This window comes from Dunckerocampus dactyliophorus, chromosome 13, assembly GCF_027744805.1.
Source record: "Dunckerocampus dactyliophorus isolate RoL2022-P2 chromosome 13, RoL_Ddac_1.1, whole genome shotgun sequence".
NCBI classification, from domain to species: domain Eukaryota; kingdom Metazoa; phylum Chordata; class Actinopteri; order Syngnathiformes; family Syngnathidae; genus Dunckerocampus; species Dunckerocampus dactyliophorus.
This window is the reverse complement of record NC_072831.1, coordinates 28608280-28633353: the sequence shown is the minus strand read 5'-3', so window position 1 is coordinate 28633353 and position 25074 is coordinate 28608280. Positions and strand designations below refer to the sequence as shown.

At 42.7% G+C, this 25074-nt stretch overlaps 1 protein-coding gene across 1 annotated transcript in view; it reads right to left on the bottom strand.

Annotated features, from left to right (window-relative positions):
- efna2a (ephrin-A2a) overlaps positions 1 to 25074 on the bottom strand; it is a 102323-nt gene that overhangs the window by 55712 nt on the left and 21537 nt on the right. The window lies entirely within an intron of this gene.

Sequence of the window (25074 nt, the reverse complement as noted above, 5' to 3'; positions counted from 1 at the left end):
AGGTTGCGGCGGGGGGACAGGAATTGACGTCAGGGGCTCAGCGTTTTCAGAGTTTTAGCTCGGCCGCAACAGTAGTCGTGAAAGGGATTGTGGTGTCTTTTGTGAGATCAGTCAAAACTAAAATAAAAGCCTGTTGAGCCAACAATCAGGTCTGGTGCTTGTGTGTCTCACATTACAGAAACTAGCGACCAGTGTAGAATACTACATATCATCACAACATCTTTGAATGCGTCTTTTGAATGCCTGAAATTTGTGTTTACGTTCATTTATTCATTTTTTATGCTTGAAAATGCTACATTTAGGCAAAAATAAGCTTAAATATGCATTTTTTTTCACTCCTCAGTCACACACCGGTGATCTGCAGTCACAGCTGCTCTGGGGTAGACTGAAGGAAACGTGGCCACCAATTCGTGCCTACGGCCTCTCCGACCACCATTCTTTCACATTCGTACACGTACACGTACACACACACGTACACGTACACACACACGTACACGTACACATACACATACACGTACACATACACATCCACTAGTGTGGGAAGTGTCTTGTCCAGACACACAACCACAGTGACTCGGTGTTGGAAGCGAGGATGGAATCAGCAACATTCTGGTTTCTGGTTGACCTGCTCTACCTCCTGAGCCACTACCACCCTATTTTCTTTTTTGTATTGTTCTAAATGGACTCCAAAACTCTTACTTTGAAGTGCAAATGGAAGCTATGGTCGCTGCAATCAGAGAAAGAAAAAAACCTCAGCTGCTACCAATTTGTTGTTTTCCAGGAGTCGCCGTTACGAAGGAACACTTTCATCCGCCTGAACTTTGGGCTTCTGTGTTTTTTTTTCCCCACCGTGTTCCCAACACAAGCAGGCGAGTGAGCTCCCAGCGCTCATTAACCTCGGCGTTATTTACCCCGACTGCTTATTAGTTGGCTTTATGGATGCTAATAGGTGACTTCCTCTCCGCCGTGTTCAATGTCAAAATTCTCTGCGTCCCCTAACCTCTGGGAAATTGGAGCAGGCCGCCATGCATGCGTGTGTGTGTGTGTGTGTGTGTGTGTGTGTGTGTGTGTGTGTGTGTGCTTTTATGTGTTCCCGTGTGCATCAATTACCCATCTGTGAGCTATTTTGTGTGCATGCAGGTGTGCCTTCCTTGCCTCAATTATCTATTAGAGCGTGAGGCCGTGTGTGTGTGTGTGTGTGTGTGTGTGTGTGTGTGTGGATGCGAGTACCTGTGTGCATGAATAAACAAGTGTGGCTAACTGTTAGCATCTGTGTGTTGGTGCGCGAGAGTGACTGGCAGATATTCACGGATCATGGCGGACGTACAAGCACGGAGACAGACGCTGACGTCCCAGCCGGTACAGACAGACGTCACCCTGAATGGGGCGATACCCACATTTGAGTGAGATTGAGCTTGGTATCGACGATCCCAATACCAATAGCTTTACATCATCAGAGCAAGAAAATGCAATATTACTTGATTCATTACTTGATGAAATAGTTTGGCAAGTCAAATATTATATATATTTATACAAGATATGATATATATACATATATATATATATACAGTATATATATTTAAATGTATATGTATCTCCAGAGTGTACATTGTTTGTCACCCGAAGACTGCTTTGATCTCCGTGACCCCAGTGAGGCCAACCAGTAGATTCCAGATTCAAGATTCAAGATTGAAGAGTTTTATTGTCATATGCATAGTAAAACTGGTGGTTCTGCTATGCAATGAAATTCTTGTTCTGTTCATTCTCCCAGAAAAAGAAAGAAAGAAAATCACAAGAAAGAATAAGAACATAAGAAACATAAACACATAAACATAAATACCAATAAATTAAGCAACAACAACAGAAGAGACATTAATACAAATAAATAAATCAATAAATAAAGTGCTATGAGTGTGTGCGTGTGTTGCGTGCGGCGTGTGTGAGTGCTTCGTTGAGAAGCCTGATGGCCTGTGGGTACAAGCTGTTTGCCAGCCTTGTGGTCCTGGACTTCAAACTCCTGTAGCGTCTGCCTGACGGTAGGAGTGTGAATAATGAGTGTTGTGGATGTGTGCTGTCCTTGATGAGGTTGTACAGAAAATGGATGGATTTTAAATCATATAAAACACGGTGGCGAAATAAATAACACATTACCAGTACCGCTGATCAACTCAAACACCATCTTTGTTTATTTCACGCTGAAATAGATGCCATTAGTCCATTATTACTGATGGTTAGCTAAAATAAGACGTGACCACCAGAGGGAGCTATTCCATTGCTGGTTCGATTGTAGAGAAGTCCTTTAAGCTCCTTTAAGCTCCACCCACTCATCTGAATATGGAGTAGCATGTGGATCGGCTCAAACGGAGAAACAATTATTGATTTAAGAATAGCTTTGAAGTTTGATGAAAATATCGGAGCATGAAAAACAGGATCTCTTTTTGGGTAAAATAAGCACAGTCAAACCTTGGTTTTCATACGCCCGAGTTTTTGTATGATCCGGTTTTTGGTGATGGCAAAATCCGGATCGTCGATCTGGCTGTGACCTTCAGCGTTTACTGAGGAGGTTTGCAGCTCAGTGTGAAACTTCTGGGATGAGACTCAGAACATCCAAATCTGAGGCCATGGGACTCAGTCAGAAAAGGTTGGGAGACAGTCCGGATTGGGTGGGAGGTCCTGCCCCAGGTGGAGGAATTCAAGTATCTCGGGGTCTTGTTCAAGAGTGAGGGAAGGTCGGACTGTGAGATCGACAGGCGGCTCGGCGCAGCGTCTGCATTAATGCGGTCGTTGTACGGGACCATCGTGGTGAAGAGGGGCCTAAGCCGGAAGGCAGAGATGTCCATTTACCGGTCGATCTATGTTCCCACCCTCACCTATGGTCATGAGCTTTCGGTTGAGACCTAAAGAACAAGATTGCTGATACCAGCGGCCGAAATGGGTTTCCTCCGTAGGGTGGCTGGACTCACCCGAGCTCGCTCATCCGGGAGGAGCTTAGAGTAGAGTCACCGCTCTTCACATCAAGAGGAGCCAGTTGAGGCGGATCCTGAGGCGTTCCCAGGCCAGCTGAGGGACAGTCTCTCCAACGTGTCCTGGGTCTTCCTCCGAGGCATCCTACTGGTCGGATGTGCCCTGAACACCTCCCTCGGGAGGCGTCCGGGAAGCATCCCGACCAGATACCCGAGCCACCTCATCTGGACTCCTCTCAATGCGGAGGAGCAGCGGCAGTTTCTCCCGGATGACGGTGCTTCTCACCTTCTCTTTAAGGGAAAGCTCAGCCACCCTGCGGAGGAAACTGATTTCGGACGCTTCTACACTCGATCTTGTCCTTTCGGTCACTACCCAAAGCTCATGACCATAAGTGAGGGTAAGAACGTAGATCGACCAATAAACTGAGAGCTTTACTTGACTCAGCTCCCTCTTCACCACAACGGACCGATGCAGAGTCCACCAAGATCCCCACTTTGCCACCCGACTCACTCTGCATGTGACCCCTTTGGCCCCTACAGTTACGCTCTATAAAATGTATTTTTTGTTCATATTTTAGGGATTAATTGGATTTACATTGACCTTGGTGGTAGCGCAGTTTTCGTATTTAATTTGTTCCAAAAGTCTAAAACCGAAATGGCAAAACAACGAGGTGCCGCTGTCACTATGGTGTGACGAGAGAGGCAACAATTGATGCAATTTGGAACTAAGATTTGATTTGATTTTTTTAGAAACAAACGATAGTCAGTCAACAAACATGGCGACCTGTTCATATAAGACTTCAATCCAGGAGACAAGAACGTTTTCATGGGAACCAGGCTGTTCTTATTGTTTACTCTTGTACTTTCCAACCCGAGCCCCCGACTGACGACCCCAGGAGCCCCTTGACACTCCCGCTAGATGCAAGCGATACGCTCTTTCTTTCCCTAAATACTTCCAGCACCAGCCATGCTTCTCCACCTCTTGTCTCCATGCCAGCTCCTGTGAATGGAAGGGACGAGGCCAAAAGGGGAGCAGGGGGAGGCCGGGAGGAGGGGGGATGGGGGGTAAGAAAATGACACACACATACAAAGGATTGACAGCTGGAATATTCCCTCTCAGATATCCACCATCTCCTCATCTGCAGGCTTGTTTTCTTTCTCCACCAGGCAAAGTCAAGAAGGGCTGACCTACATTGGCTCCAAGATGAGAGGCGACAGGCCATTTGCAAGCGCCACAACAGGACGGATAGTTAAAAGGACACCGGTGACGAGGACGAAGAGGACGAGGACAAAGAGGAGGAGGAGGAGGAGACGCTGATGATGCAAAAACAACCGAAAGCGCAGAGAGGCTTGCAAACGTTTGGACGAGCCGCATTTGTCCAAAGGAGCAATGATGTCATGTCAGCAAGGAGGCAAAGATTGTTCACGAAAGTCACGAAAGAAGCATCTTTCAAGCGGTCTGACTGATATTTCTGACAACAAAAGTTGTATAGTTTCCAGAATTTCTTGGGGGATTTTGGAGGAAAAAAGAAACAATCATACAAGAATAAAAAAGTTATTTTTTTGGAGGAAAAAAAGTTGTGGATTTGGAACCTTCCAAGAATGAAGTTGTACATTTTAGAGAGAAAAAATCTACTCAATGGGTTCGTTTTTCAGAAGACAGTCGTAATTGCACATGAATAAAACATGTTTTTGAGAAGAAAGCTTGTATGTTTTAAAAGTCCTGTGAGAATAAAGAAAAAGTACTCTTCCGTCAATGGAGTCAGTATTCAGGGGAAAAATAATTCATTTTTCCCAGAGAAATCTTTTAAAAAACTTCTAATTGTAAAATCTAAAGTTATGTACATTTTTGAGACCAAAAAAAGTGTACATTTTTATTTTGAAGGTGCAAGAATGAAGTCATACATGGTTTAATAAAATGTGTAACAATTGAGGGGAAAAAAGTCATAACATTTTATATTCCTGAGAACTAACATTGCATGTGTTTGAGAATTTAGTTGGAAAAAAAACATGAAAATCAGATGAGAATGAAATTACATTTTTAGAATTAAAAAATTTAATTTTGGGGAAAAAAAACATCAAACTTTTTTTAGGAAAAAAAAATTGCACATTTCAGAGAAAAAAATATATATTTGGAGTGTAAGGTCCAAAAAGTATTATGGAACAGCGGTTCTCAACTGGTGGGTCGGGAGCCATAAGTTGGTTGCGGAGGCATTCTGGGCGGGTTTCAGACAGCAAGTCAAAATTGAGGTTAAAATATGGAACATACAACTGATGTCTGAATCGTTTTAGTACATTTGAGCAATATTTTGTTCATCTTCCTCCTTGGCATCCTGTATGTTCGCTGCAAAGTTACAATATATCACATTTTGGGGTCTTTTTGATATTTAATTTGACTTTATGCATTATTTGTATGCATGCACTTATCATGCTTCCTCATTTCCTTGATACAATGCCTCAATACAGTTTTCTAAAATGCACTTTACATTTCAACAGATGAGCTGATTTAAAAAAAAGACTTTTGCTTGGTTTGACATAAATTAAAATGTATTATATATATACAATATATAAATAAAAATGACTTAAATAAAATGTAAACTAATAAAAATTAAAAAAATAAAAATTACTTCAATAAAAGTGTAAAAAAAAACTATCAAATAAAAATGGCCTAAATAAAAGTGTAAAAATAAAAATAAATATATATAAACATGACTTAAATAAACATAAAATTTACAATGATGTGAATAAAAGTGGGTCACGACTTAATGACCTTTTGAAAAAGTGGGTCCCAGGTGGAGACCAATTTGGAACCCCTGTTCTAGAATGTCCTCTGTAGGATTTTTCCTGTTACAAGGTGTCAGCATGGGACTTTTTTTTCATTCATTTTTAGTATCTGGACTCTGTAGAGAGAAAACAATAATTTCTCCGTTTCAGTGCGTGGATTGTTTTTGGGCTTGCCTTCTTCTAGAAAAAGACTGTTCAAAAAACAAAGTAGGAAATGCAGAAAAAGTGTGTTTGATGTAGAGTTGTTCACCTGGGGATGTTGCCGAGGAAGCCATGTTTGGAAAGCCTGAGAGAGACACTCTTGTGTGTGTGTGTGTGTGTGTGTGTGTGTGTGTGTTTCTATTCTGGTACTTTCTTTGTGTGGCTGTGCACAAGAGATAAATAAAACATGTGAGACGTGAGAGAGCGATGCAGTGGACAGATAAGTGAAAAGTGATGGAGAAGAGATGATGTTGGATGATTGAGAAGGTGAAGAGGGACGGGGGGGGCGCAGGACTGAGGACGGGCCTGTGGGATCCACTAATCCAAAGAGCAGCTAATGCACACGTCCATGAAGACCCTCAGCTTCCTCTTCAAGCACAAAGCAGTGTGCTGTGTTTGTCCTCTGAGGATGCCCAACAAGCACTCCTCATTCTGTGAGGTCCTTTGTCTCCCCAATTTACTCACCATCACCCGCACCCCTCCCCCGATTAGAGGACCTTAATCCTTACGCCGTTCTTCCGCCGCATTAGTCAGCGTGTCTGCTGTTTATCATCCACTCTTCAACTCGTCCCGTTTATTCCCTCAACCCTTCTGACATTTTATCAACTAATCGCTGTTTTTGTGTTGTGTTGTACTTTATTAATCCCACAGCAGGGAAATTCACTTGTTACAGCTTTGTTTGTTTGTTTGTTGTTTGTTACAGTTTTGAGGACCTACTGCAAAAACACAAGTCAAAGATCCTCTATATGATCCTCGATCCTACAGTATATACATATACATATGAGGCACCTCTGTTTTTGAGGACGTACTTTAACAAATTCAAGTCAAAGACCCTCGATATAACAGGAGCGCTCTGGTGTTTTAAGAATGTACTGCAAATACGCTAGCCAAAGATCTTCTATATACCAGGAGAGCTCTGCTGTTTTAAGAATCTACTGCAAAAAAACTAGTCAAAGATCCTCTGTACCACAGCAGCAATCTGCTGTTTTTGAGGACCTACTGCAAAAACACTATTCAAGGTCATCTATAGCACAGGGGTGATCTGCTGTTTTTGAGGACCTACTGCAAAAATACTATTCAAGGTCATCTATAGCACAGGGGTGATCTGCTGTTTTTGAAGACCTACTTCAAAAACTGAAGTCAAAAATCCTCTATATGACAGAAGTGCTCTGCTGTTTTTGAGGACCTACTGCAAAAACACTATTCAAGGTCATCTATAGCACAGGGGTGATCTGCTGTTTTTAAGGACCTACTGCAAAAACACTATTCAAGGTCATCTATAGAACCGGGGTGAACTGCTGTTTTTGAAGACCTACTGCAAAAACTGAAGTCAAAAATCCTCTATATGACAGAAGGGCTCTGCTGTTTTTGAGGACCTACTGCAAAAACACTATTCAAAGATCCTCTATATCACGGGTCCCCAACCACCGGGCCGGGGCCCAGTACCGGTCCGTGGGCGGGACCGAATTGGGCCGAGGAGACCTTTCAGGCGCAATGATAGAAAAAATACACACAAAAAGAAATACATTTGTAAATAACTAAATCAAATTTTAAGTAAATGCATATCAATTTTGGAAATATGGGCAATTATTTTATATAATAAAGTTTGAAGTTTTTGCATGTTTATGTTTGTTTGTTGTGAGTGTCCCACTTTGTTTGACAGTCCTTGAACGCACCATTGTATGTGCGCTAGCCTTCTCCCTCTCTGCAGATTGTCAACTATACTGTATTTTTAATGGAGGGGGGGGTTCACTTCATATTTGCTCTCAAATGCTGATACTCTGTGGGAATGCATGAAGGTAAAGTTTGATGACGTTGACAAACTGCCTGTTAGCACACACGCCAAGCAGCGGCGCTATCATCTTCTCTCTGAAAAACAAAGTCCAAGCTTGTAGTGGTGGATGGTGGGTCTGTATTCACTTGTTCCTGTCTTAGTTTTGCACAATACATACACATCAGATCAATTACATCGCGATACGACCCCCACCACCACAACCTGGTCCGCGGAGATTTGTGGGAACACGAGCCGGGCCGTGGGTCCAAAAAGGTTGTCGACCACTACTCTATATCAAAGGAGTGATCTGCTGTTTTTTTTTTTTACTACAAAAAAAGTCAAAGATCCTCTATACGACAAGAGTGATCTGCTGTTTTTAAAGACATACTACAAAAAAGCAAGTCAAAGATCCTCTATATGACAGGAGTGCTCTGCTGTTTTTAAGGATGTACTACAAAAACATGCAAGTCAAAGATCCTCAATATGACGGGGGTGATCTGCTCTTTTTGAAGATATACGGCAAAAACGGCAGTCAAAGATCCACCGTACGACAGGAGCGCTCGGCTGCTTGCAAGGATCTTCTGCAAAAAAAATTTCAAGACAAAGATCCTCTACATACCAGTCATGCTCGGCTGTTTTGAGGACCTACACAAGTCAAAGATCCTCTCTTTGACTTCGGGTGTTGTGCAGTTTTTGAACTGAAGTCGGGGCGGCCAGTGGCGAGGCCCTACTGTACACTGACTACTCTACAGTAAAGTACATCCAAGTTATCGCTTGTATATTTTTGTCCAAGATATGCTAACATTAATACTCAATGACATGTGAGGCGTGAGATATCATCCCACTCATTCCCACGCCTGACAAGAAACTTCGCTTTCATTGTTCCCGCATTCTTTTCTCTCACTTTTCTGCCAGCGACAACTCCTGTTCTTTGTGTGAATCGTAAAATCGGTGCTTCCACGGACACTAAAAAGCGCATCCATGTACACGCAGGCCACCGAAGCCCCTGTGTGCTTCCACAAACGTGTTCTATAGGTGCCCAAATTCCTGCCTCATCTCCCCCGTCCCACCAACAAGCCCGGCCCTTTTCCTCCCGAGTCCTGCAAATCCTCCAATCCGGCGCTCCTTTCACCGTCGATGCGCGCCGATGAGGGCCAATCAGATTAGGCGTGGAGAGGAAATTGGAGAAGCTCTGGCAGGCGAGGCGTCGGACCTTCTTTACCTCTTTCATGTTCCTCACAACACAAACGCACACACACAACACAAACACACACACAGGCGACAAGAAAGAGTTGCCGTGGGAGACGGAGTCCCGAGTGAAAGAAGGATGCTGGCAAGGAACGACCCTGACCCATCTTTTGGCAACCGAGGGGCCCTCTCTCGCCCCCCCCCAGCCTTTATTGCCATGAAAGGAGCAGCAGGGCAAAGCATTCTGGGTGATCCCTGGACCCCTGCACGTGCCCCCATTGGGGGAGTGGGGGCGCATGTGACATCGCCGGTCTCTCCGCCCTCAAAGTCGCCGCTTCCAATCAGTATGCAAACGCCGCACTCAATCACCAGTTGGTGCGGCAGACGTGCGGTGAAAGACGGTAAACGTTGGCGACAGGCCCGCAAGTCGGGGGAGTTTGCCGACGCCCTCCCCGAGCCCCTGGATAGCGTCTCCGCCGGGGAGACGTCACTGAGACGCTGACACCTGTCCGGTCCAGTTAGCGGTCGACAGCGCCGTCGGACTGGAGGATTTGGAGGGCGGATCGATGGAGTGTCTTCAAGTGTAAAGCGACCAATCAATGAGTGTTTCCATGTGCGACTGATCATTTGTCTTCGTTAAGCTAATAACTCAAAACGTCTGTCGTTAATCAGCACAGCGCTTTCACTGGATTACGCGCCAACGTCGTCACGATTTATTGGCTTGTTAGCTTTCTTCGTTGCATGCGAACAATGGCAATTAAAGAGAGCGACGGAGACGGATCAACGTCTTAAAACTAGGGCCTGACCAATGTGGATTGTGTTGGGGCTGATGCCTATTCCGATGTTAGGCGACATTGGCCGAATTAATGTTTACATTTTACATTTACGATTATTCTCCAATCGCTATAATAGGTTGATTAAATTGGCCGGTCAATTAATCAGTCAGCCGATTAATCGGTTGGACCCTATCATTCATTTCTAAGAAAAAGAAAACCCTATTACCTGCATTTTATGAGAGACGCAGTGTTAACATCCGCATCAATTCGTTACTCGTGATTCTCTAGACCATAATCGACCGATTAAATCAAACAACCAATGAATTGGCCAGTTGATTAATCGGTCGGACCCTATCATTAATTTATAAGAAAAACACTGTATTACCTGCATTTCATTTTTTTAAAATACAGCAGGTGTTAATATTCGTTACAGATTATTCTGTAATGGCTATAATCAACCAATTAAATTGTCCGACCAATTAATTGGTCAGTCTATTAATCAGTCGGACCCTATAATTCATTTCTAAGAAAAACACCATATGACCTGCATTTTATTCGTGCAAAATAAGTGTTGATATCGGTGTAAATTAATTCCAGACGATTCTGCACTGGCTATAACTGGCCGATTAAAATGGACAACTAATTAACCAGTCCACCAATTAATCGGTTGTACTGTAGCATTCATTTAGAGGAAAAACACTGTACTACCTGCATTTTATGAAAGAAAAAAAGGTGTTACCATCTGCCTCAATTTGTTCGCGATTATTCTCTAATGGCTATAATTGCCAGATTAATTCGAGCAACCAATTAATCAATTAGCCAATTAATCAGTCAAATCCTATCATTCATTCCTAAGAAAAACGGCATATTACCTGCATTTTATTTGAGAAAAATAAGTCTTAACATCGGCGTCAATATGTTATCGATAATGCTCTAATGGCCACAATCGGCTGATTAAAACGGACAACCAATTAATTTGTTCACCGATTAATCGGTCGGACCCTCTCGTTCATTTCTGAGGAAACACTACATTACCTGCATGTCAGTAGTGAAAAATAAGCGTCAGTTGTTACCGATTATTCTCTAAATCGTCCGGGCCTTGGTGACAACAGTACTACAGGACTACTTGTTGCACTTGTGTGACAGTTAAGAATGTAAAAAAAAAATAAGGTACGTGCCTTCATTGTTCCTCATTTAAGACTGAGGTTCTGTTTTTTTTACCTGACTATTATGAGTGGTAAACTTATTTTTACACTTGTAAAAATTCAAAATTGTTCAAATATCTAAAAATACGGTACAGTTGATAATTATCGGAACAATTATACAATTTACACTATAATAGGATGAATCTGAGGTTCGGGTGTAAAAGGAACCAGATGCAAATTTAATTTGGGTTTTACATGAGAACTTGATTCTGTACATACAACACAAAAAACAGAGCATTAAAAAAAGTGCAACCATCACAAATTGAAAGTACTTAGTTTTCTAAAGAGGAAGCAGGAGCCTCAATAATTATTTTGCTTGGCTGCAGGCAAGTTTTTTTTTTTGAAAAATGCATTATTTTTGGACCTCAGCTGGAGCAGTTTTGTCTTTCAACCCCCTCGCCCCGGGAGACGCTGTTTTCCTTACAAGTCCGCATCATAATGGACATACACTTTCTAAATGTCCCTGCACTAGGGGATCATTTGGGGAAAAGTGATCCGCCATTAGCGCTTTGGACGCAGATGGCACTTCAGCAATGTTTGTCACGTCCACACGCAGAAAATGCTGGAATGAACTCCTTACACTCCATCGTGTTTGCTTGTTATTGTCTTTTTATCTTTGTGCGGCACAACCTTTGGCACCCCAGTTTATTGTGGGGACATTTTGCCTGGTCCACACACAATAACAGCTAGGATGAGCTCCTTTGCCCCTAATAAACTTTTTATATACACACCAGTCAAAGGTTTGTCTTTCTCACACAATAACATAAAGTGTCTCCAAAGTTTTGACTCGTAGTGTATGTGTGTGTGTCCTTCTATCTATCCTTTGACACCCACAGTTTGTCTGGTCCACACACAAACTAAGCCAAGATGAGCTCCTTTGCCCCCAATTAACATTGTTTTACTATGTACAAAATACCAGTCAAATGTTTGGAGACACAAAAAATGTCTTCAAACTCTTGCCAGTCAAAGGTTTGGAGATACTTACTGTCTCCGAACTTTTGACTGACAAAAGTTTTAAGACACTTTATCATGTTATTGTATGACAAAGTGTCTCCAAACTTTTGACTGACAAAAGTTTTAAGACAGTTTTTCTTGTTATTGTATGAGAAAGTGTCTCCAAACTTTTGACTGACAAAAGTTTTTAGACACTTTTTCATGTTATTGTATGAGAAAGTGTCTCCAAACTTTTGAATGACAAAAGTTTTAAGACAATCATATTGTGTGAGAATGTGTCTCTAAATTTTTTACTAACAAAAGTTTGAAGACACCTTCTCATACAATAATATCACAAAGTGTCTCCAAACTTTTGACTGGTCATCTGTGTGTGTGCACTCTTGTCTCTTCATCTTTACGTGGCACCACCTTTGGCATCCCGCGTTTGTTGTGGGGAAATTTGTCTTTTGTGGGCATTTTGGCTTGTCCACAAACACACAAAGAAAATTATGATGTACTTATGAATCTTACAAGATTTTAATTCGAATTGACAAATTTCTCTTGGATCGTAGAAGTGTATAAATAAGTTAACGACTCATAATAGTGAAGCAAAACCAATAAAAAAAACGTCTTAAATGATGACCAATGAAGACACACGTCTTAATTTCTAACATTCTGTCACTGTGAGTGAAACGTTAGCAACGCTAGCATAGCATGGTGAGCTACAGTGCTATCCTCGAAGGTCCAACATTTCACCCATTTGCTCAGATTTCACAACCTTTTGACTTTCCCTCATGATTATTAACTGTCCACAATGTATTTAGTGGTATTTTAGAGATTTTTACCTATCAGCGCCCGTGCTGATCCGCCGCTGATGCGATATCGACAACAACGGCGGACGTGCTCTTGACTCTGATGGATCATGCACGAGTGCAATTAGAAGTCATCGATTTCCATGCAGCGCAGGAATAATTGCCGCCGGCTGTGGAAGCGATGTTAAATTAAAGCGTAAAGTGAATAGAACGCTTCAAAGCTACTTTTTTTTAGGCCATGTTGGAGTCTCGCTGTCTTGACATTGAGGTTGAGGAGAACATGAGACGTCTCCCTTTCTGGAAGAAGTGTTTTACAGAAGTGTGGATATTCAATTTTTAAAAAGGAAGAGGAGGCTGCTGGGTTTGCCAAAACCTGACAGAATTGTGAAAAAAGTGGTGGAAAAGCAGGAGGGGAAGAAAAAGGGGAAGAGAAAGTGAAAAAACGGGGGTGAGAGCTTTTCCATCCCCGCTCTAAGACTCTCATTAGCAGTATTGATTTAAGGCTTTTCAGCTCTTTAGCAGTCAAACGCTGGTGGCACACACATGCTTTGCTGCATTGCTGCACACGGCATTCACACGCAAACACTCCAGGGTTTACCAGGGCCAAAGGAGCTCTCATTCCTGCCTTTCTATTGGCTGGACAGACAGAATGTCCTATACTGTAATAGGCTTTGTGTCACACAGATATTTTAAAAGGTATAATAGGGTAAAAGGAGCTCATCCTAGCATTTTTCTTGACTGGACAAGTCATGAAATGTCCGCATCAAACACAAAAGTCCCTACTTTAAAGGTGGGACATCCAAGGGGGGTGCCACACATACTGTATATAAAAAGACAAGAGGCCACACATTCTAAGAGGGCGAAAGGAGCTTGTGAAATATATACTTTGTCTTCTAAGATGTAGGGAGCTCATATGCTAGGATATGAAAAATGTCCCCACAAAATAGAAATGTCCCCACAGTCAAGGTGGGATGTCTAGGGTGGTCCCACAGAAATATCAACAAACATACTCACACATTCTAATAGGGTGACAAGGGGCTCATCTGAGCATTTTTCTTGAGTGGACACATCCCCACAAAATAGAAATGTCCCCACAGTCAAGGTGGGGTATCAAGGGGGGTGACACAATTTAAAAAAAAAAAAAAGAATACAAACATACACACACATTGTAATAGGGTGACAGTGGCCCGTCCGCACATTTTTCTTGAGTGGACAAGTCCCCACAAAAGACAAATATCCCCACGATAACAGTAGGATGTCACAGGGGGTGCCTCACAAATATATAAAGACAAGAATTCAAACATACAAACATGTTCTAATATGGTGAAATGACCTCATCTTATCATTTTTTCTTGAGTGGACCAGCCAAAAGGTCCCCACATCAAAAAAAAAAAACACAGTAAAAATGGGATGCCAAGGGTGGCGACATGCAATGATGGAAAAACAAGAATACAAACATACACACACATACCGATAGGCTGACAGGGGAGCAGTCATAAAATGTCCCCACAAAAGACTAATGTCCCCATCATGATGGAGCGATATCAAGGGGGGTGCCACACAAATGTGTAAAAACAACAATCCAAACATACAAACATTTTCTAATGGGGTGAAATGAGTTCATCTTAGCATAATTCTTGAGCGGACAAAACATAAAATGTCTCCATAAAAGGCAAATGTCCCACAATAAAGGTGGGATGTCAAGTGGGGTGCCACTCAAAGTCAGAAAGACCAGAACACACACACACACACACACACACACACACATTCTGGAAGGGTGGAAGGAGCTCCTCATAACATTTTTCTTGTGTGGACCAGCCGAAATGTCCCCATAATAAAGGTGGTGCCACACAAAGGTGGCAAAACAGGCACACACACACACACACACACACACACACACACACACACACACACGTTCATGTTGTTGGCCCTTGCGTAACGCTGACACCATAAATAGCGGTGGGTGCGTATGCATTTTTCATGGCTCATGCATGAGCGTAAGCTGTGGACGCGGGTCAGTTGGCCTCAGATCTTTTACATACGACGTAGTCACTCGTTACTGCGCGATGCAATATGAATGAGATGCTCTGTATGCTATACGCACGCTGTGCAGGGCGCAGCGTTTCCCACACGGCCGTGGCGCTGGCGGATTGTTAAATTCGCATAATTGGCGTAAATGTCACGTGTGCAAAAGGGGAGCAAAAAACGCAAAAAGCACAACGAATATGTTTAGAAATACAAATGAACTGTCTTCTGTTGCTTCCTTCTGTCGTTTTTTATTTTTTATTTTGAATGTCACACACAAGACGGAGCCGTCGGTGTGTGCTTGTAGCTGGGGGAGGGGCCCACGGCAGCACCCGCTGCTTGTCGAGAATAGCGAAACATAGATTTAATGTGTTTGTGAGCGAGGGCGAACAGGTAGCGCTAAATCTATTTGTGGCGGTCCAGATGTATCTGTGGCGGCAAATAGATGAACGTATGGGAATAACACAAGCACATGCATCACAAAAGAGGGAGCACAGGGAAAATGAATGTTTTGTGGATAAATATTCTTGGAAAATCACGTCAAAACTTCATTTGGGCTGTTTTTCACCGTTAAGGTTGGTGGTTTGCTTCTTTTTACACTTGGGAGTGACGGTTAAGAACGCTCAAAAATAGAATGCCACTCTCGTTCAGAATGACAAGTGTAAGTTGGGGTGTTTTATTTCATGTTGCTATCATCAACAGCGGTTGACTTCTTTTTACACTTGCATGACAGTCACGGCGACACTTTGACCCCGGAACGGATCGTTTCCATTTCCCATGCATGGATTGCGTCGGGAGTTTTGACTCGCGCTCCACACAGCAGCAGCTCGCGTAAAAGGTTATTGACGTACGAGCTGCAGCATTGCTTAGCTGCAACACCTCATTATATTCTCTCTCACACACGCACGCACGCACACGCACACACACACACACACACACACACACACTAGTTCTAAACAGCTCCATCTTCTAAAAAGAATTGGACACTGCCGATGACTGATTCCTCGGGCTGCCTGGCTGTGGTGTGTACGTGCGCCGCAACGGCGCAGCCATTGTGTATTGATTCCGTTTAAAGCGTGTCTAATGAGGCTCAAAGTGACAGCAAAGCACAGCAACACACACACACACACACACACACACACACACACACACACATTCCATTGAGCTTTTCCTTAAAAAGAAAATGTAAAAAACAAACGACCTCTTTTTAATTTTTTTTTTAATACCGGCATGCCCTGAAGCATTTTAACAGCTTTGGGGAAAAATCTGGGTCATTTGGGATATTTAACAAGAAGAAGAAGAAGAAGAAACACAGGGTACGCAATCAACTTTAAACACACAACCACCGTACCTCAAGAAAAGGATAAATTAGCTTCACGGCAGGATGGATGCTGACTACTCGTGACATTTCAAATGCAGCAATCGATCTAGAGTATATCTCATCTCTATTTCATATAAGGTAGGGGTGCCTGAACTTTGACTTTTTTTGGACACCCCTGTGGTATGGTATTTAATATGATTACAAAAATCTATTTATCTGACAAATACTACAAATAAAGACTTTCCCAGTAATGATTGCTATAGCGCTAATGGATGCCTGGTACTCTCTGCAGTTGAGGAAATCAACGTTCCCAAGCAACATATGAGAAAATCATAAAGAGTCTATTTCACAGCTACACTTGCACTCCTGGGGGGGTCCTGAGGTAGCTGACAGCTGTTCTGGGTGTTGGGAGATGGAGGTGGGGGGGTGGGGGTGCTTCTGTTCTTTCCTTCCGAACTCCGACTTGAAGGTCTACAGGAATGCAAGGATATCTCCCAGCGGAGCGAGGCATGGATTGTTCCTCTGTCACCCCCCCCAGACCCCACCCCACCACCAACCCAAGCCCTCCCCCCATCATCTCTGAGCACATCACTCCCCAAATCGACACTCCCCCCCCCCTCCAGTCTGGGAGGGTTTGATGGAGAGGCACCGACAGGAGAGCTGGATGTCGACTGACAAGATCAGGCGCAGGGGTTTTCGAGCTCGCTAACCTCGTTGCAGTGCGGATAAGCTTCAGTGCTTTGGAAAATATAAATAATAACAACAAAAATAAAAAATAGATAGAGTATATACAGAGAGAGGGTGCGTGCTCTAGTTTTGCTTGCCTTTTTTAATTCCTTGCTGAGACCATCCAGCAGTAGATGGTAAAAGTCAGGGGGTGTCCAAAGTGCGGCCCTGAGGCCATTTGTGGCCTGCTATTTTTTTTATTGGCCCACTGCAAATTCTGAAAATATAATTTAACAAGAAAATTAAAAAAATAAAAAATAAAAAAATTGTAAAATTAGAAGAATAAAGCCAAAATATTAAGACAAAAAAGTTGTAATCTAACAAGAAAAGCTTTAATATTTGAAGAAAATAACGCATTAATAATATCATCAGGAAAAGTAACGTCATTTTACTCAGGAAGTCATAATGTTACAAAAAAACAAAATAAAGTTGTAAATGTGGTAAATTAGGTTAGGGACCAAGTTAGAATATTATGGGAATAAAGTGCAAATATTGTGTATGTATGTATTGTATTTGTACTTTATTTATCCCACAGCGGGGAAATTCACTTGTTACTTGTTACTTTTGGGAATAAAGCCTGAATTAGGAGAAGAAATTGACAAGAAGAAAGTTGAAGTAGTTGAAAAATTGAAAAGAAAACAACCTGAAACAGCAGAAATGAAAACAGCTGTCTTTTTATGAAAAAAAAGTAAAAGTCACATTCCAACATGAAAAAAGTGGCAATTTTACAAGCTAAACTTGAAAAATAATATCATTCTAGAAGCACAGAGTTGAAATCTTGAAGAAAAAATATGTTGTTTTTAAAAGACAAAATATTATGAGACAAATCAAAACAAAATAAAGTGGTAATTTTTGAAAAAATTGGTTAAAGAAAAACTATGATATTGATTCCATGCTGAGACAACGCAGCAGTAGATGGTAAAAGTCAGGGGTGTCCAAAGTGCGGCCCCGAGGCCATTTGCGGCCTGTTGGTTTTTTCATTGGCCCACTGAAAATATAATTTAACAAGAAAACTAAAAAAAAAATGCAAACATTTTAAAATTTGTCGTAATTTTCCAAGAATAAAGTCACAATATTAACACAAAACAAGTTATAATTGAACAAGAAAAACTTTAATATTTTAAGAAAATAACACCTTAATATTATCAGAAAAAAATAACCTAATTTTAGTTGTATAAGATTGAAATATTAAAGAAAAAAGCCGTGAAGTCATAATGTTACAAAAAAACAAAATAAAGTGGTAACTTTTGGTAAATTAGGTGAGGGACCAAGTTAGAATATTATGGGAATAACGTGCAAATATTGTGGGAATAAAGCCTGAATTATGAGAAGAAATTGACAAGAAGAAAGTTGAAGTAGTTGGAAAATGTAAAACAACCTGGCACAGCAGAAATGAAAACAGCTGTCATTTTATGACAAAAAAGTAAAAAATTAGGAGCAAAAGTCATATTCCAACAAGAAAAAAGTGGCAATTTTATGGGGTTAAAAAAATATATATCATTTTAGAGGCATAGATTTTGAAATATTGAAGAAAAAATATTCCGAGACAAATCAAAACAAAATAAGTGGTAATTGGTGAAAATGAAACTGAAGAACAAATCCGATATTACGGGTATAAAGTCATAGTATCACAAGAAGAAAATGAATTAAGAAGATTCTTTAAGAAGAAAGCTGAACTGTTTGGGGGGGAAAGCGCAAAAACGTTTGGACACCCTCGCTAAACGTAATGACGCACCTTACAATTTAGCCTCAAATGATGATCTTAGTATTTATTATGAATATTGTGCATTTGCCTGTTGTGGCGTTCTTGTAGAGGGTGGAGCTAGAAACGCTGCTCCTTGCTGATTGGTTGACAGGACAGCCTGTAGCCAAGTAGGAATAGTTTGCAGTTATTTACATCCTTGATGCCGCTCGCTGAGAAACAGCTTGTGTCATCGGACATGGACCTTTCTGGAGCTCCGAGGACAGAGAGGGAGGGAAGGAACAACAACAACAACAACAACAACAACAAATTGTGTTTCTTTGAACTTCCAAAGAGGACAGCGTGCTCTATGTAATGCATTTCTATCACCAACACGGCTTTGATGCAAAACCCCCGCTGCTCGCTTGCTTCTTTAAAAAAAAACACCAGCAAACTACTCTTTGAAACTTTTCAAATTAAAACATCTCCCCCGTGCGTCCTCCTTTACTGCTTCCACCCGATCACATGATGAAGTCAGCTGACTCATGGTCTTCCAGCAGCATGTTGAGTAAGTGGATAAAGAGTACGCGGAGCTTCTTCCTCCTGACATGAACTCACTTGACTGCTCTTGATGTTCACTCAGCCATTAGAAGGAACAGAGATGACCCCCCCACCCCATCCTTTTGTCTCCTCGTGTTCTCCTCTCAGCTTGTGCCCTCCGCCTCTCAGAGACCAGCGCTGCTTTTAGTACTCACATTTTGGCATTTTTAAGTGTTTTTCTTTTTTTTAAAAAAAAAGCTGTACATGTCCTCTCTGTTAAACCGCTCCCTTTTAAACGGCGTTCAAACGTACGCAACACGTAAATAATGTGATCGCTCCTCCCGCCGGCTAGGAATGACAACAGCCGCCTTGCGTAACAGAAACAACAGGAAAATAATCCACAACGTCTAATAAACGTTTGCTTGCTCACACGACGAACGGAGCTTCCAGTTACTGATGACATCCACCACCTTGTTTGATAAGAAATAAACACAACCAATCAAAATGATCCACAAAAGTGTGCTCTGTCAGGGTGTATGTGCGTGTGCAACTTTAAAATACGCCATCTCATGAATGCGATTGCTCCTCCCGCCAGTTATTTATATCCACCGCCTCGCATGAGAGGAATAAGCAGAAGGAATAAAAATGATCCACAAAGTGTGGTCTGTCGCAGTACATGAGCGTGTGCAACTTAAAACATGTCATATCACGGATGCGATTGCTCCTCCCGCCAGTTACCTATGATATACACCACCTTGCATGAAAGAAACAAACAGAAGGACTCAAAATGATCCACGAAGTGTGCTCTGTCGTAATATATGCACGCACTGACAACTTAGGCACACATTATTGCGATCGCTCCTCCTAACAGTTATTGATGGTATCCGCCACAAAATGACTCAAAAGACGCGCATGATATGCTCGCTCATGCACGGAGGGTACACGAACGCATGCAACGCAGTCGTGTCATGTAATCAATGCAATTGCTCCTCTCACCAGTTCTTGCTGACATGCGGCACTTTGTACAATAGAAATGAAAGCACCAATTTCAAATTATCCACAAAATGTAAGCGCGCGGTGCGCCCTGTCGCCACACGTGCGCGCAGCCTTGACATGTCATGGAACTGATGAAACCGCTCCTCCCAGTAGTGATGATAACTGCCACCTTGTGCAACAGAAACAGAATGACTCGAAAGGAATTGGAAAATAAAGTCCAAATACAAGGAGCCACAAAGTCAAAGCACACGATATGCTGGCTCGTGCTTGAGCGCATGTGCACACCATACTCGTGTCTTGTAATTTATGCATTTTTTCCTCTCGCCAGTTATTAATGATTACTGCCACCTTCCACAATAGAAACGGAGCAACTCGAAATAACCCCCAGTCAAAGAAAGCCAACGATACATGCATGCACACAACGTAAGTGTGATATTGTTATCGCGACCGCTCCTCTCGCCAGTTATTAATGATAACCGCCACCTTGCACAACAGAAACGGAGCAACTCGAAAGAAGACACAGAGTCAAAGCCCAGGATATGCTCGCTCACGCACCAGGGCATGAATGCACGCAGAGCAAACGTGACGTCATGAATGCAATCACTCCTCTCGCCGGTTATGAATGATAACCGCCACCGTGCGCGTTGGAAACCGACAGACCACAACTAAGCCACAGAGTCAGGAATGTTGCAGGAACACAGCGCTGTGTTGTGAAGCGATGGCGCACGGTATTTTCTGTTGCATCGCGTTCGGCGGCTGCCGTGTGAATTCAAAGGTCAAACAGCCACTTGGAGTGAATTGTGTCGGACGTCGGAGGATCTCCGCTCTGTTAATTCACTTCCATGTCCTCCTCTTTTTGTTTTTGCACTTGATGGCCCTCCTTCGTCTCCTCTCCCTCCCTCTCCTCTCCAATCGTCTACCTTGTCCCCCCCCACACACACTGGGACTTACTAAGTGAATACTTGAGTGTCGAGGAGAGGAGAGAGGTGGGTCTCGCCCTCCCTGAACTCCATTCCCGTGAAACTGGGACTGAGAGAAGAAGAAGCAAAACAAAACAAAAACTCTGGCTGGCCTGCTTTTTTTTTTTTTACACTTTCATAAGCACGCACACACACGCGCACACACACACACGTACGCACACGGGATAAACACACGCCAGGCATTTGCCCACGCTTGGTCCGTTTAAGCCACGTCATCATCAGATGCATACGTGGAGCATTCCCACGCCTATACATGATTCATGGAAATGTAAACACACACACACACAAAGACGACCTGTTCTTTCCGCTTTGCTACTCTTGTGGTGAGCTTTCTGGCCTGACGACACACACACACACACACAGCAGAGGGGGGGCTATGAATTATACATCCTCTGTGTCTCTCTGCATTAGGCGAGGAGAAGAGGCGATGGGCGAGAAGGAGCTCCGAGGACAGAGAGGGAGGAAAGGAAAGGGAGGCGGCATCAGATAACACAATCCTGACACATCACATGTTAGTGCGACCAGGAGAAGGAGTGCCAGTCATGGCGGCGCGCTACATGTGTGTGTGTGTGTGTGTGTGTGTGTGTGTGTGTCCTCAGCTGGATGCTCAAATAGCTCCTAGCAACATCTTTGCTGCTGCTGGGATGCTCATTGGTTCACAGTTCAAAGAGTTCTCTCCTCCTTACCGCTGTGTGTGTGTGTGTGTGTGTGAGTGTGTGTGTGTGTGTGTGTGTGTGTGTGTGTGTGTGCATGTGCAGACACACACTAGATGTGATTTTTTTTCCCCAACCTTGATTCAGATTTGAGAGCGAGCGGAGAGCGGAGGGGGGAGAAAGTAAAAGAAAAGTAGCACAAAAAAAAGCTTTTGTTTATTCTGCAGCAGACAGGAGGACTTCCTGTCCGTCACTGCACATGAGGGGCACACGTCGGGAATCTGCAAGCATCTGCAGCTGCGGTGGAATCTCTAAGGTGGAAGGCAATCTACTTCACATCCCTTTTTTTTGGGGGGGGGGACATTTCCCCCCATGAGAAACAATGGGAATAGCCCTTTGCTAACTGTTTCCATCACATTTGAACATTCTTAAGGGTCACACAGGTGTAAAAAGAAGCCAAGCTCTGGAAACATGAAGGTGTAACGGGCTCATTGTGAAAGTGTAGTGTTAGCTTAGATTTTTTTAAAGTGGGGGGGGTGTATGGTGACGCTGGAGTTGAAGCGCATACACAAGTTAGCCACTGTATCACACAAGTAAAATAAATGCTTCTTTTTTTTTTAAGTACTCGTGCGAAACGCACTTTTTGACATTATTAAGAGTTACACAAGTGTAAGAAGAAGTGCTGTTTGCAATAAAACTAAAAACAAAACCACCCGCAAAGTGTTGAGAGAAATGGAAAAGGAGGGTTGTGGAAGGCAACTCTGTGACGTTCTCAAATGTCTTACAAGCGGAAAAAGAAGCTAAGCGCTGTTTAATAAAACTAAACACAAACAACTATTCGGGAAGTGTTTAAAGAAAGGGAGGACGGCTGAAGGCAAGACGAGCTCGTGCATCACACGTTTTCAAATGAGCAGTCACACAAGTGTAAGATAACTCTGGATAATAAAACTTCAATACATACCACAATCAAAACGTTTAAAGAAACGGAAAAGAGGCTGGTTGAAGGCACCTTTGTGACATTATTAATTGTCTTACAAGTGTAAAACTAAGCTAGGCGCTGTTTAATGAAAGTAAAATAGAACAAAACTACCCGCTAAGTGCTGAAAGTAATGGAAAGCGTCGTACTTGAACATTCTTAACGAGTGTAAAAGGGAAGCCAACCGCTTTTAATCAAACTAAAATTAAACCAAATTAATCGCAAAGTGTTTAACGGAATGGAAAATTACCTCATGCATGGCACTGTAACATTCTGAAGTGTCGGACAAGTGTAAAAAAAAAAAAGTTAACCTCTGCTTCATAAAACTAAAATAAGACAAAAGTACTCTCGAAGTGTTGAAGGGGATGGAAAGGCGACTTCACGCGTCGCACTTTGACGTTCTCAACTGTCACGCAAATGTAAAAAGAAGCTGAGTGCTGGATAATAAAGCAGAAATGTTAAAAGAAATGGAAAGGGATGGTTGTTGAACGCTCTTTTTGACACCCCAAACTGTCTTTCAAGTGTAAAAATAAGTTAAGCGATGTTTTTATAAGGCTAAAATAAAAAAAAACGACTTGCAAAGTGTTAAAAGGAATGGAAAGGCGACTTCAAGCATTGTACTTTGACATTCTTAAGTGTCACGCAAGTGTAAAAAGAAGCTACGTCTTGCGTAATGAAGCCAAAATAAAACTAAATGACCTGCGAAATGTTGTAAGAAATGGAAAAGGAGGGTTGCCGATGGCTCTTTGTGACGTGCTTAACTGTCCTTCAAGTGTCAAAAGAAACGAAAAGAAGACTACTCTCAAAGCGTTGAAGGGAACGGAAAGCCGGCTTCATGCATCAAACGTCAACATTCTCAACCGTCACACGTGCATAAAAGAGACGCTAAGTGCTGTAAAATAAAACTAAAAGAAAACAATAAGTGTTTCAAGAAATAGAAAAGGAGGGTTGCTGAACGCTCTCTGTGACACTCTCAGCTGTCTTTCAAGTGTGAAAAGAAGTTAACCGCTGTTTAATAAAGCTAAAATACGAAAAACAACTACTCTCAGTGTTAAAAGGAACAGAAAGGCGGCTTCACGCATGGCACTTTACATTCTTAACTGTCACACAAGTGTAAAAAGAAGTGAACCGTTGTACAATTCAACTAAAATAAAGCAAAACTACTTGCAAGATGTTGAGAGGAATGGAAAGGCGACAGTAAACCGAAAATGAAACAAGCATTAGGGTGAGTCAACTTCCTTAACAGTCGTCCAAGTGTAAAAAGAAGTTGGCCTCTTCAAAATAGTTGCGCGTGATCCTCCAATATACCTGGGAGGCGAGTCTCTTCACATCGAGGCTACATCACAGCCCGCTTTGCCGTGCAAATCATGTTCTGCTGTCATCATGGCGGCTTTCGCCAGATTTGTACGGGGCTGCCGGGACACAGCTTCCTGTTCTATGGTTATCATCTCAATTTTTCCTACACCTTTGCTGTCATTGGCACCCTTCTGTGGCGGCATCACAGAAAAACAACAACAGCCAAAGAAAAAGCCCAATCTCTTCGACGCGGACTGGGCTGAAGCCTCGCGAGATCTGCGGGCGTCTTCACAAATACGCTTGCCTTTTTAGAGCCGAGAGAGACTTCTATCAGTTTTGAGCATCTCTGGCTGACAAAATGTTGTCTCCTTTTGCATGAGTGTTTCATCAGGCGCTTTTGAAATTCACCACCGGCCGCCACAACAAAACAAAACCCTAACTTGGAGGACAAAGCAGGCGTTTAAAAAGAAACAACAACGCGTGCATAAACGACATCAGCGGCCATTCCTGCATTCCGACGTATGGCATCAAAGACGTTATTAGTATTATTTTCATGGGAAAGCACTGCAGGCGTCTTTGCAGCTCAGTAACCCGCCCACGCTCAATTTGAATAAACAACATCACGTCAATGCATGCTAATCCTTTCTGCTTACATCCAAACGTTTCTGTCATCAGCGGGGATGCGTTCACAGAAGAGAACTACACACGCACTCTAGACATTCATCTTGAAGAGCATTAAAGTCAATTAATCTGCCCACGTATTACAGGAATTACGGTAGTGCCACTGAAAAGGCCACAGATCAGCGCCTGAGTTGAGCTCGCTGTTCCAGAGAGGATCTTTGACGAGTGTTTTTGCAGCCGGAGAGGAAAATCGCCAGAGAATAAAAATGGAGTTTGAATTTTGGGGCTATAAAATAAGAAACCTTCTGAAGGCAGCTTAGCCAGCAGTGCGGCCGAGGGGGCGAGGCGGGCAGGCCCCGATCCCGTGACGGATTTGATCCGCGGCGCTTGGAATTGGATTATTCCACAACTTTTCCTGGTGTGAGATTCCGTCTCTCAGCGGGCAAATAATTTGGATGGATGCGGGGCGGTGCGCGCGCGAATACCGCCTTCCCTCATTAGCGGCCGCCAGTTGTCGGCTAAGTCGCTCCCCAGGTGCTTTATTAGGACTGTTTATGGTCATGTGACGAAGAGGATACAATGGCCGTGGCTGTGGTGTTTCCTTATTTAGGTTCTTTGATGGC